General features: G+C 43.5%; 1 protein-coding gene across 1 annotated transcript in view; it reads left to right on the top strand.

The window, feature by feature from the left end:
• The window catches only part of LOC137346721 (carboxypeptidase D-like), a 211,550-nt gene that overhangs the window by 95,589 nt on the left and 102,928 nt on the right, over window positions 1-13,033 (top strand). The gene's annotated exons all lie outside the window — the stretch shown is intronic.

Here is a 13,033-nt window from a genome sequence, read left to right as displayed (position 1 = left end):
AGCAGATGCAGTATAATGTGGATAAATGTGAGGTTAGACACTTTGGTAGCAAAACAGGTAGATTATTATCTGAACGGCTGTAAAGTGAGAGAGGGGATTATGCAATGACGCCTGGGTGTTCTTGTACACCAGTCGCTGAAGGTAAGCATACAGGTGCAACAGGCAGTAAAAAAGGCAAATGGTATGTTGGCCTTCATAGCAAGAGGATTCGAGTACAGGAGCAGGGATGTCTTGGTGCAATTATACAGGGCCTTGGTGAGACCACACCTGGAATATTGCATGCAGTTTTGGTCTCCTTACCTGAGAAAGGATGTTCTTGCTATAGAGGGAATGCAGCGAAGGTTTACCAGACCCCATTCTGGGATGGTGGATCTGGCGTATGAGGAGCGATTGAGTCGGTTGGGCTTATAATCACTGGAGTTCAGAAGAGTGAGGGGGGATCTCATAGAAACCTATAAAATTCTAATGGGACTTGACAGGGTAGATGCAGGAAGGATGTTCCCGATAGTGGGGGAGTCCTGAACCAGGGGTCATAATCTAAGGATACGAGGTAAACCTTTCAGGACTGAGATAAGGAGAAATTACTTCACCCAGAGAGTGGTGAGCCTGTGGAATTCGTGACCACAGAAAGAAGTTGAGGCCAAAACATTGTATGTTTTCAAGAAGGAGTTAGATATAGCTCTTGGGTTTAAAGGGATCAAAGGGTATGGGGCAAAAGCGGGAACTGGTTACTGAGTTGGATGATCAGCCATGATCATAATGAATGGCGGAGCAGGCTCGAAGGGCCCAATGGCCTACTCCTTCTATTTTCTATGTTTCTATGTTTGTAATCTAATAGGTGGCAGGACTATATCTCCAACACAGAAGTCCTTGAAGCGGCCAACATCCCCAGCTTATACACACTACTGAGTCAGCGGCGCTTGAGATGGCTTGGCCATGTGAGCCGCATGGAAGATGGCAGGATCCCCAAAGACACATTGTACAGCGAGCTCGCCACTGGTATCAGACCCACCGGCCGTCCATGTCTCCGTTATAAAGACGTCTGCAAACGCGACATGAAATCGTGTGACATTGATCACAAGTCGTGGGAGTCAGTTGCCAGCATTCGCCAGAGCTGGCGGGCAGCCATAAAGACAGGGCTAAATTGTGGCGAGTCGAAGAGACTTGGTAGTTGGCAGGAAAAAAGACAGAGGCGCAAGGGGAGAGCCAACTGTGCAACAGCCCCAACAAACAAATTTCTCTGCAGCACCTGTGGAAGAGCCTGTCACTCCAGAATTGGCCTTTATAGCCACTCCAGGCGTTGCTTCACAAACCACTGACCACCTCCAGGCGCGTATCCATTGTCTCTCGAGATAAGGAGGCCCAAAAGAATCTAATAGTATTGTTAACGTCCCCATAGCTTTGCCTTTACATGTTCAAAAATTGTGGTGCTCAGTTTTGGAAAATGTTTATATCCCTAAGCCAGCCTTTCTTAATATGTCAACTGGCAGTTAATACTAAAGAAAGATACATTGCAGCAACATGCCAAGGCTTCTTCAACAACACCTTCCAAACCCATGATTTGTACCACCTAGCAGGACAAGGTTAGCAGTCACATGGAAGCACCACCACCTGCAAGTACCCCTCCACGTCACACATCATCCTTACTTAGAAACGTATTGCCATTCCTTCATTGTCACTGGGTCAAAATCCCGGAACGCCCTATCTAACAGCACTAGGGTGTACGTGTAACAGAAGGATTGAAGCAGTTCAAGGCGGTGGCTCACAACCACCTTCTCAAAGGCAATTAGGGATGGGCAAGAAATGCTAGCCTTTCCACACCCACATTCCTTGAATGCATAAAAAGAAGGGAGCATTTTAAGCGGACTTAAAAACCTGAACACAAATATGTGAGAGTGGTTAGGATTTGTAATGTACTGGGAGGTGCATACAGATTCAATAGTAGCTTTTGAAAGGGAATTGGATAAATATTTTAAGGAGAAAAAGTTGCAGGAATTTGGGAAAGAGCAGAGGAGTGGGACTAACTGGATTGATCTGCAAAGAGCTTGATGGGCTGAATGGCTTTTTCTATACTGCTCTTTTCTATGATTCTATGGTGCATGGTCATTTAATGGTCTGCAGCATCGGCATTCATGCTTTTCCCTCAAAAAACAGGACAGGACTACTCTGCTAGAATGACATGATAGTATCTAATATCAGGAAAAAGACCCACAGTTGAGGTGGGCTCTGACATCAGACATTAACTGTTTGGCAAAGGCCATGCAAGACAATCTTGGGGAAGGTGGTGATCAAGTGGTAATGTCACTGAACTATTAATGAGGCCTGGTCTAATGCCCTGGGGATAGTGGTTCAAATCCCACCATAGCAGCTGGTGGAATTTAAATCCCATTAATTAATACATTTAATTAATCAATGAAAATCTGGAATTGAAAGCTAGTGTCAGTAATGGTGCCATAAAATGATCATTGATTGTCATAAAAACTTATCTGGTTCACTAAATTTCCTTTAGGGAAGGAAATCTGCCATTCTTACCTGGTCTGGCCTACATGTGACTCTAGATCCACAGCCATGTGGTTAACTCTTAACTGCCCTCTGAAATGGCCTAGCAAGCCACTCAGTTGTCAAGGGCAATGAAGGATGAGCAACCAATGCCCACATCCCATTAAGAATTTTAAAAAAACACTAAGGTAGTAAAAGAAGGTGAGCCTACAGATTTTCGCAAAGCTATCTTGCCTGCATTCTCATTCACACATTCAGCCATACACTGAATCACACAAACAGTGTCTTGTAAAACAAGTTCTGTTGGGGGTCTTTTGTGACAGCATTATAATATTGATCACTTTGTTGTTGTTGCAATCCTGGGAAAGCAGTTTGTCAGCGTAGCCATTGAGCCAGGACAAAACAGTACCTCACAGCACTGTGTCCCTTACAACATTTGCCAGCACTGGCACAATTACACATCTGGCGGATGCTGAGCCTGAGGAGATAGCACTGGGAAAATCACAGTGTGCAACTGAAAAAGAGCAAGTAGGGACGGGTGATTGTCCACTCACTCCACCATCAGCATACTGTAGTGTGCTGTAGTGTGTGCTATCTACAGGTTGCAATGCAGCAAGTTATCAAAGCTTCTTCAGCAGGATCTCCCAGATACAGGACCTCTACTATCTAGCATGACAAGGACAACAGGTGTATGGGAACACCAGCATCGCCAACTTCTCCATATCACACACCATCCTGACCTGGGCATATATCACTATTCCTAATTGTTGCTCAATTAAAATCCTGGAGCTCGGCATATAACAGCAGACTGCGGAGGTTCTTGAAGGGCAACCAGTAATGGGTAATAAATGCTGGCCTCGCCAGAAGTGCTCATGTCCTGAGAATTAATTTTAAAAAAGGAGCCAGTACTTTGAGAGATGCAGCAGTGCATTAATATTGGGCCGCTCCTCCTATGCTACATTCGAGGAAAAACAATTAGAAGTGTTTCCTAAAATAACAGGTGTGACAGTCATCTGTGCAATACATGTGTGAACAGGACATTAGCTGACTCTGCAAGGAAGCAGGAGAATAAGTGTTGAAGGCACTTGCGACCTTGACTGACTCTCATAGCGCCAACCCAAGGCTGCAGTTGTCCTTGCAGCAAAGGCACAGCTGTGAAATTGGCTCCCTGTGCCCTGTGTAGCCAGTTCCGTCACCAGATCCAGGTGTGCCAGAGCCTGCAGATAAGCTTTGTGATATTATGATTGACACCTGGTGTTTGATTATCTCCCTGTCATGCCATCTGTCATCTTGTACCACATAAAATATAAATGTTAGGTGTTTTTATTCGTTCATGGGATGTTAGTGTCATTGGCAAGTTTAGCATTTATTGCCCACCCCTAATTGCCCTGGAGAAGGTGGTGGTGAGCTGCCTTCTTGAACCACTGCAGTCCATCTGGTGTAGGTACACTCACAGTGCTGTTAAGGAGGGAGTTCCAGGAATTTGACTGTGACAGTGAAAGAACAGCAATATATTACTAAGTCAAGGTTATGTGTGACTTGGAGGGGAATTTGCAGGTGATGGTGATCCCATAAACCTGCCTTCTAGGTGGTTGAGGTCATGGGTTTGAAAGGTGCTTTCGAAGGAGCCTTGGCAAGTTGGTGCAGTGCATCTTCTAGATGGTACACACTGCTGCCATGATGTGCCAGCGGTGAAGGGAGCAAATGTTTAGGGTGGTGAATGTCAATCAAGCAAGCTGCTTTTTCCCGGATGGTGTCACACCTCTCAAGCATTGTTGGAGCTGCACTCAAGCTCGGCAACTGGGGTGTATTCCATTCCTGACTTGTGCCTTGCAGATGGTGGACAGGCTTTGGGGAGTCAGGGAAATATTTTACAGGCCCCTGTTTATTTAAATAACTTCCTGTTCTGCAGAACTCTTGGCAGGAGTTTGTGCAGTCGGTTTCTCATAGATGTTGGTAAGGATAATTCTGTTTTTTTATTTCATTACATAGTTATTCCAATCATGGTCTGATGCTATACAAGGAAAGAAACTAAAGAGTAAAATAAAACTAATATACTTGGGTGCAAAACAAATTATTACATTTATGCATTAAGTATTATTTTCAAAATAATCAACACTAACAGGGGAAAATGGCATGAAACGCTAAACATTAGCTGAAAGAAAAGAAAACTTGTCAAAAAATTGTTTTCATCCGCCCCTTTAAATTGGAACTTTAAACAGCTTTCTTTAACATCTGGTTTTCATGAACCAAAGTCTTTCTGGGCAGCACTTGTGTTAAAACTGGTTAAAAAAAAGAAATGATTCTCCTTACCATATTGGGTGTGTGTTTAATTAGTCTTCCACACCAGTTATGCAAGAGTGAAATTCGAGGATGATTGCCCAAATTGCAACAGAGCATTTTTTCAGTGGGGACAAGGCACAGCACGAGCCAATCAATTTCTCTGTCTTGGTTTGCCGAATTCCACTGACACGAGACATCCCCGGTTAGAAAATCAACCCTCCTGTCTTCCCAACCAAGAAATAGTCCATATCGTGATGGCTTTGACATCTGCAACCTATGCAATTATGCAATCTGGAAAATTATGTGCCCAGAATTTTTAAGCATCTGGTTATTTGCTGTTGCTTTCCGAAAGCCACTGCCTCATGTTGGGATATAGGTTTATTGCCGCTGACCTTGTGGATATTCTTCATTCGGAGCCTTAATGGTAAGTATTGCTGACGATTCATCCATGAAAGGCATCAAAACCAAGTCCCATCCAACTGTCAGTGAAATCTACATCTTTTTCTTTTTTCCACCAGCCTCATTGGAAAGTAATGAGGAGCCAAAATCATGGTTGTTTTTTAAACTTCCCACGCCCTGCACCCCTGCCCACTCCCCACCCACGCACCCACCCCACCCCCACCCCCACCCCCACCCCCAGCACTGCCATCTCTCGTCTTGCAGTTCTGAAGTCAATTCTACTGCCTTTAAGTTGTTTGAGCAACATTGAGTAACTCAGCACTGATTGGAAGCTTCCTCATTTAAAAGGCTCAGTTCTACAGTGTGGTTACAAATTTAGGCATCAGGGCAGTCCTAACATTCTGACTTTAACCAGGCCAGATATGATGGCTCAAAACCATGATGGAAACCTATAGGGGGTTCCTTTTTACATGAGGTGGTATTACATGATACAGCCAAGAAAAGGACAGAAGACTCACAAAATTAGCACCAGCATTTAGTGATTGCCGAGGTTACAGAAAATCCATATTGGGATAAAGATGGATTAGAAATATGGGATATGTCCTTTCAAGACCTTTTTCATGATAGTCTGATAATAGAATAGGCAACATGGATATAATAAAAGAAATATTGAGTGCAGTTGAGAGGCAAAGCTTTGTCTTGATAGTTACAGCCCTGACCTAAAGTAATGGTTAGAGGCATGCTTACACATTATAAGACCATTTCTGCTCTTTTGTGCAGAGTTTGCTGCCTGAAAACAGCAGCCATTGTTTATTTCATTACAACATATGCAAAACATATTTTTAAAAAAGTTGAATATGTGAAGGTTTTCACTTTTTTTGAGTAACATCTATCCTATCTTTGCGATATAGGTAGTCCTACTTCCATATCACTTGCTGAAGATTATTGCCCATTTATCCCAGTTAATAGCCAATGTTGTAGCAGTCATGATGTTATTGATCTTGTGTCATTTGACTTTTCTGCTCATCAAATAAATACCATGTACATGGGGGTCCCATCAATTGTACTCTATTAGGATTATATGAAGACAAAAGACTAAACTTCAGCAGTTAAGAGTCTAAGGTATATCTGCGCAGATATTGTACAATGTAAATTCTCTCTCTCAGTAGGTGTAAATTTATCTTGGTATCTACGCTCTAAAGCATTGGTACTTCTTTTGAGGGGGGGTGGCACAAGGGAGTTTCTTCAGTGTAAACCTCAAAACACTTGCAGTTTATATATTCGCATGCCAAGAGACATTCTTTTTATTCAACGATTTCAGCCAGACCTTCATCCCAGCAGAGAAAGAATTACTTCATGCAAATACCATTAAAGAATTATTAAAATATGAAAAAATGTTTGGCACAATTTTAGAAATAAAATAAAGTAAGAACATTTCTAAGATTCAACACAGATTGTAAATGCATGCAAGGGTTAAATGTTATCTTTTCTTGTTTCAAATTCTCAACTTCAGCGCAGTTCGCAAACCACAAACAGTAACTGTTCCACAAAGAAAAAGCCTCAGCGATAAGTCAGATAGACTAAGCATTTTTTTCCTTGCCACTATTGCCCCCTAATTCTAGACTGAAAGCATTGACTAATGCAAGGTAAGTACTTGTGGTTTCTTTCCCAAATGGCCATTCTTCATGAGAGAGCCGAGTGTTGTCAGTTCATTCAGTCATGGGGAGGTATCAAAGCTGAACCCATTCCTGTCCACAAAGATGTCCATGTATGTAGCATTCCAATTGGGGTTCTTGCCCTTTATTTCCCCACCATGTCAATTTAGGAATGCTGAGACCAACTGCAGTATAACTACCATTTTCTAAGCTAGTATCAACTCAGCAGAAATCTAGGACTATTCCTATGACTTTCTTGGCCACCAAGTCTCAACTATTCACTGATTTAACCCAATGAACCATTGGAAATGTAACATTTTTGATCTGATCACAGCCAATCATATCTGAATTCCAATCCAAATAAGTTGGTTGACAACTTTGACAATTTTATAGTTCTAATTTTATGCTGCATTTGGAAGAATTTTTTGATGCCTGTCATGTTAATGAAAGTCAAACCCAAATCAAACCAGCTTAGTACTGGTGATTTGACCTTTCTACTCAGTATCATATGTATCAGAATCATAGGGCTCGATTTTCACTCTGTGCAAGTGGATGAGTTTTAGAGTCATAGAGTCATTTGGCCCATCGTGTCTGTGCCGGCCATCAAGCACCTATCTATTCTAATCCCATTTTCCAGCACTTGGCCCATAGCCTTGTATGCTCTGGCATTTCAAGTGCTCATTTAAATACTTCTTAAATGTTGTGACAGTTCCTGCCTCTACCACCCCTTCAGGCAGTGTGTTCCAGATTCCAACCACCCGCTGGGTGAAAAACTTTTCCTCAAGTCCCCATTAAACCTCCTGCCCCTTACCTTAAATCTATGCCCCCTGGTTGTAGACACCTCCGCTAAGGGAAAAAGTTTCTTCCTATCAATCCTATCAATGCCCCTCATAATTTTGTATACCTCAGTCAGGCCGCCCCCCACCCCAGCCTTCTCTGCTCTAAGGAAAACAACCCGAGCCTATCCAGTTTCTCTTCATAGCTGAAATGCTCCAGCCCAGGCAACATCCTGGTGAATCTCCTCTGCACCCTCTCCAGTGCAATCACATCCTTCCTATAGTGTGGTGACCAGAACTGTACACAGTACTCCAGCTGTGGCCTAACTAGCGTTTTATACAGCTCAATCATAACCTCCCTGCTCTTACATTCTATGCCTCAGCTAATAAAGGCAAGTATCCCATATGCCTTCCTTAACCACCTTATCGACCTGTGCTGCTGCCTTCAGTGATTTATGGACAAGTACACCAAGGTCCCTCTGACCGTCTGTACTTCCTAGGGTCCTACCATCCATTGTATGTTCCCTTGCCTTGTTAGTCCTCCCAAAATACTCACTTCAGACTTCTCAGGATTACATTCCATTTGCCACTGCTCTGCCCATCTTACCAGCCCATCTATATCGTCCTGTAATCTAAGGCTTTCCTCCTCACTATGTACGACACCACCAATATTTGTGTCATCTGCGAACTTACCTACTATATTCACATCTAAGTCATTAATGTACACTACAAACAGCAGTGGTCCCAGCACCGATGCCTGTGGTACACCACTGCTCACAGGCTTCCACTCGCAAAAACAACCCGCGACCATCACCCTCTGCCTCCTGCCACTCAGCCAATTTTGGATCCAATTTGCCAAATTGCCCTTGATCCCATGGGCTTTTACCTTCTTATGTCCCACATGGGAGATTGGTTATCAAAAGCCTTACTGAAGTCCATGTAGACAACATCAACTGCTTTACCCTCACCTACACATCTAGTCATCTCCTCGAAAAATTCAATCAAGTTTGTTAGGCATGATCCCCCTGCCCCCCTCCGCCCGCCGACAAAGCCATGCTGACTATCCCTGATTAATCCCTGTCTCTCCCAGTGGAGATTAATCCTGTCCTACCCTTCTTGAATAAGGTACCACATTCACAGTCCTCCAATCCTCTGGTACCTCTCCTGTGGCCAGAGAGGATTTGAAAATTTGTGTCAGAGCCCCTGTTATCTCCTCCCTTGTGTCACATAACAGCCTGGGATACAACTCATCTGGGCCTGGGGATTTATCCAATTTTAAGCCCACTAAAACAGCTAATACTTCCTCCCTTTCAATGCTAATTTGTTCAAGTATATCACAATCCCCCTCCCTGATCTCTACACCTACATCGTCCTTCTCCATAGTGAACACAGATGAAAAGTAATCATTTAAAACCTCACCTATGTCCTCCAGCTCCACACACATATTGCCACTTTGGTCCCTAATGGGCCCTACACTCTCCCTAGTTATCCTCTTGCCCTTAATATACTTAGAAAACACCACAGGATTTTCCTTTTTCTTGCCCACCAGTGTTTTTCATGTCTCCTCTTCGCTCTCCTATTTACATTTTTTAGTACCCCCCTACACTTTCTATACTTCTCTAGGGCCTCTGCTGTTTTCAGCACTCTGAATCTGCCATAAGCTTCCTTTTTTTTTCCTTATCCAATCCTCTATATCCCTTGACATCCAGGATTCCCTGGACTTGTTGGTCCTACCCTTCTTCTCTCCGGGGACATGTTCACCCTGAACTCTCACTATTTCCGTTTTGAATGTCTGATGTAGACTTTCCTATCAGTAGTTGTTCCCAGTCCACTTTGGCCAGATCCTGTTTTATCATATTGAAATTGGCCTTCAATCTATTCAGTACCTTTATTTCTGGTCCGGCTTTGTCCTTTTCCATAACTACCTTAAATCTTACAGAGTTATGGTCACTATCCTCGAAATGCTCCCTCACTGACACTTCTACCACTTGTCAGGCTTCATGCCCTAGGATTAGGTCGAGTACTGCCCCTTCTCTTGTCGGACTTTCTACGTGCTGTCTCAAGAAGCTCTCCTGTATGCACTTTAAGAATTTCACCCCCTTTAAGCCTTTTGCACTAAGACTATCCCAGTTAATATTGGGGAAGTTGAAATCCCCTACTATTATTGCCCTACTATTTTTACACCTCTCTGAGATTTGCCTGCATATCTGCTCCTCTATCTCTCCCTGACTGTTTGGAGGCCTGTAGTACACTCCCAGCCAAGTGATTGCCCCCTTTTTGTTTTTAAGTTCTATCAATATGGCCTCATTTGAGGAATCTTCTAAGATATCATCCTTCCTTACTGCAATAATTGACTCCTTGATCAACAGTGCAATGCTACCTCCTCTTTTACCCCCTCCCTGGTGTCGCCTGTAGATTCTATATCCTGGAATATTGAACTGCCAGTCCTGCCCCTCCCTTAACCATGTCTCTGTGATAACAATAATATTATATTCCCATGTGTTAATCAATGCCCTCAATTCATCTGCCTTCCTAATAAGACTCCTTGCATTCAAATAGATGCAATCCAGCCTTGCATTATTCGCTTGTGCCTTAACAGGTCTATATTTGCTCTGCCTTCCAGACTGACTCAGTTTCTCTTCTATATTTGGCTGTGCATCACCTCCTACTGTACCTCCACTCTGTATCCCATCCCCCTGCCAAATGAGTTTAACCCCCACCGCCCCCCCCCCCGTTCCCCCCCCCACCTCACTCAACAGCACTAGCAAACCTCCCAGCAAGGACGTTGGTCCCATTCCAGTTCAGGTGCAACCCGTCCAATATGTACAGGTCCCACCTTTGCCACAAGCAGACCCAGTGATCCAAGAATCTAAAGCCCTCCCTCCTGCACCATCTCTTCAGCCATGCATTCATCTGCTCTATCCTCCTATTCCTATACTCACCAGCACATGGCACTGAGAGTAATCCAGAGATTACAACCCTTTGAGGTCCTGCTTTTTAATCTGCTACCTAGCTCCCTAAATTCTTGTTACAGGACCTCATCCCTCTTTCTACCTATGTCGTTGGTACCAATGTGAACCACGACCTCTAACTGTTCAACCTCCCCATTCAGAATGTCCTGCAGCCGCTCTGGAACATCCTATACCCTAGCACTAAGGAGGCAACATACCATCCTGGAGTCATGTTTGCAGCCACAGAAATGCCTATATAGCGGAGCTAGGTAGCAGATTAAAAAGCAGGACCTCAAAGGTTGTAATGTCTGAATTACACCCCGATGCCATGTGCTAGTGAGTATAGCAATAGGAGGCTAGAGCAGATGAATGCGTAGCTTTTGCTAGTGCAGTTGAGGGGGAAGGGGGTTAAACCTTATGATAGAATTCCCTATCATTTTCGCTCTCCCACTCTTTTTCCTTCCCTCCTGTGCAGCTGAGTCACCAGTGGCGCCACAGACTTGGTTCTTGCTGCATTCCCCGGAGAAGCTATCTCCCCTAACAGTATTTAAAGCAGAAAATCTATTAGAAAGGGAGATTGACCCAGGGGACTCCTGCACTACCTGCCTAGTTCTTCTACTCTGCCTGGCGGTCACCCATTCCCTTTCTGCCTGAGCAGTCTTTACCTGCGGTGTGACCACCTCCCTGTATGTGCTATCCACGATGATCTCAAACTCACGGATGTTCCACAGTGTCCCCAGCCGCCGCTCCAGATCCAAAACACGGATTTCGAGTAGCTGAAGCTGGAGACAGTTCCTGCACACGCGTTCGCCCTGGACAATGGAAGTGTCCCTGACTTCCCACATTGCACAGGAGGAGCACTCCACGTTGCCAAGCTGCCCGCCATGACTTACCCTTAATTTACTCCCTTAAATTACCCAAAAATTTGATTATTTACACTAGGGACATTGATTTTGTAAAAAGAAATTACCTACTATATTAAAAAAGTAAGAATTCTGGATTAAATCCTCAATTAATTAGGGATTACTTACCCGGCAGCTTTAAGGGGGCTCCCCACTTGCCCGCAAATCTGCCTGGGTTAAGGCCAGAAGTGGGCAGGATTATGTTGGGTTTCTGGCCAAATGCTACTTCTTGGGGTTTTAAGTACCTGCCCACATCCGAACCAGCGTCTCCTTGGCAGTTAAAATTCTGCCCATTCATCTCCTGTGCAGTTGCTAATCTTAAATGGCCTGGAGGATTATGAGCTGCTGGTATTCCCTGTCTTATCGGCTGGCATAGCAGGCAACTATGGAACATTTCCACACCCTTTCTGTAGTTACCTCAATGTCATTAAGTGTGAATGATCACAACGAGTACACAGTTCTTTATTTTAAACACATGAAGGGGTAATTCTGACTTTGGATCATGGCATAAAACACACTATATTTGTTCAGTCTGCCAATAAATAACTCTCCTAAAGTCAATGGAAACAAGAATGGAGAAAGGTGTTTAATGGGAACCTGAACCGATATCAATTAAAGTCAAAATTACCCCCATTAATTTGGTAAGTCAAAAATAATTTATACATTTAAGGGAGATTCATGAGGGTTATCAATTACACATCAGTTTTCTTATCCAAAATTATATTTCAAAACTCAGAAACTCTTTAAAATAAGTAGAGAGCAGGAAGTAGATGTTTAATAATGGATATTTCTAATGTAATTACAACAACGCATGAGAGATCCCACAAACAGCAATGAGATGAATGGCCAGTTAATCTGTTTAGTTGGTGTTGGTTGAGGGATTGGTGTTGGACAGGGCACTGGAAAAACTCACTGCTCTTGTTCCAATAAATTTTTGATTCTTTGCTGGGTACGATTCATGGGCACTCAAGCAGCCATTATTTACATGCTAGTTCTGACCATAAGCAATTGCACATTGTTGGATCAATCGGCCAACACAACCTGTGCCTAATCTGGGCTTTACCCTGTCTCCATGCCAATACACCTCCAGCTGGGGTTGCTGAACAGCAACCAGGAGCTTTCACAAAGGGGCACTGAGGCCATTTGTCATTCCTGCTCATATCAGCACAGACTGCAAATTGAAATCAACTTAGTGGAGCATACTAGTGTTGCATAGCAAAATGGCAGGGCAGGATTAATGAGCTGAATGGCCTATCCTTATTCCAATGTTTCTTATTGTTGAATAACAGACAGATAAAACCACAGATGACCAAGCATTGTGTATATTTTCATAAGGGAAGAATGCATTTGTACTGTAGATGTATTTCCTTCCAACAATTCCTTGCAATTTGAAACAATATGAAGCCAAGGAGAAAGACAGCCTAATTAAGTTAAGTAAAAGTCTGAACATTTCAAAACACATCTGATGTGTTTGAACGGGAGGAAACAGAATTTAAAAAACTGTAAAAACAGACGTTGCTGCCTGCCTGTCATGCAGCTCTTCATAGAATCACCATGGATCTGCATTT

Source organism: Heterodontus francisci, chromosome 30 (genome assembly GCF_036365525.1).
Source record: "Heterodontus francisci isolate sHetFra1 chromosome 30, sHetFra1.hap1, whole genome shotgun sequence".
Classification (NCBI taxonomy): domain Eukaryota; kingdom Metazoa; phylum Chordata; class Chondrichthyes; order Heterodontiformes; family Heterodontidae; genus Heterodontus; species Heterodontus francisci.
The sequence above is the reverse complement of the archived record's forward strand: the minus strand, read 5'-3'. Positions and strand labels throughout refer to the sequence as shown.